The 1,247-nt window shown below is 36.3% G+C and overlaps 1 protein-coding gene across 1 annotated transcript in view; it reads left to right on the top strand.

The window, feature by feature from the left end:
* The window catches only part of KLHL13 (kelch like family member 13), a 191,883-nt gene that overhangs the window by 156,636 nt on the left and 34,000 nt on the right, over window positions 1-1,247 (top strand). The gene's annotated exons all lie outside the window — the stretch shown is intronic.

Here is a 1,247-nt window from a genome sequence, read left to right as displayed (position 1 = left end):
TTTGTTTTACATTCAACATTTCATGTGCATTTGGTTTTACTCCTCAATTACCATTCCCAATCCTAACCCACTCTCTTCCTCTCCCTTCCCAGTGACCCCCCACCCCGGTGCCCCTCATAGTTATGCACTCCTGTGTGTCCTGCTTTTCCTCCGTATGAATGTTGCCTCTTGGCCGATTGCTCCAAGGGATGTATCTTCATAGAGTATGTGAGTGCATTGCCCTGGGTTGAGTGGTTTGCGTGTACATCTTATTTACTCTTGGGCTGAGATCCAGCCCTTGGGAGTGAGTTTTATCCCAGGCCCGAAGTGTATCCCAGGGCCATAGTCTTGGGGGTCCCACCAGACTCCATCCAGCCAGTAATTCTGGTCATTATTGTGTTTTTGAATTGTGTTCCATATTTTTCCTCCCACTCTCTCCAGGATCTCCAGTTTTGATCCCTTCCTGAGTGGTTGGCATTGGTAGCCGGGCACCATCTAGTTCTTATGGTCTTGAGGTCCATCATGTCCTAGGGGTGATTGCTTCCAAATACCCTCGGTTTTTTGCAAGGTTTTTATGTATTTTGTTGTGTCAATTGAGTTTTCATTTTCATTTTGTTCAAAATACTTTCCAGTTTAGTTTTTGATTTCTTCTTTGACTTATGGGTTATTTAGATGTATGTTTTTATATTTCTAGTTTTTGGGGATTTTCCAGAGATCTTTCTGTTTTTATTTATAATTTAATTCTACTGTGGTCAGAGAACATAATTTGTATGACTGGAATCTTTTAAAATTTATTAAGTTTAGCTTTAGGCCTCAGAATATGGTCTATCTTGATAAATCCATGTGCACTTGAGAAGTATGTGCATTCTGCTCTTGTTGGGTGAAGAATTCTATAAATGCCAATTAGGTCAAGATGTGTAATTCAAGTCTTCTGTATCATTATTGATTTCTCTTTACTTTTTATTCAGTTATTAAAAGAATGATACTGAAATGTTCAACTATAATTGTGAGTTTGTCTATTTCTCTTTGCAGTTTTCTCAGTTTTAGCTTCATGTAGTTGGAAACTATGTTATTAAGAATATAAATATCTAGGATCTTTATGTCCTCTAGATGAACTGACCTCTTTATCATTATGAATTGGCCTTCTTTCTCCCTGGAAATATAATTAGCTTTGAAATTTATTTTGTATGATAACAAATTCAATTCTATTTTAATTAGTGTTAGCTTGTTATATCTTTTACTATATTTTTACTTTTTAAATTATCATA

Source organism: Orycteropus afer, unplaced genomic scaffold, assembly GCF_000298275.1.
Source record: "Orycteropus afer afer isolate SDZICR_OR568_19922 unplaced genomic scaffold, OryAfe1.0 scaffold00259, whole genome shotgun sequence".
Lineage (NCBI taxonomy): Eukaryota > Metazoa > Chordata > Mammalia > Tubulidentata > Orycteropodidae > Orycteropus > Orycteropus afer.
Note: the sequence above shows the minus strand (reverse complement) of the source record. Positions and strands in the feature narration are given on the sequence as shown.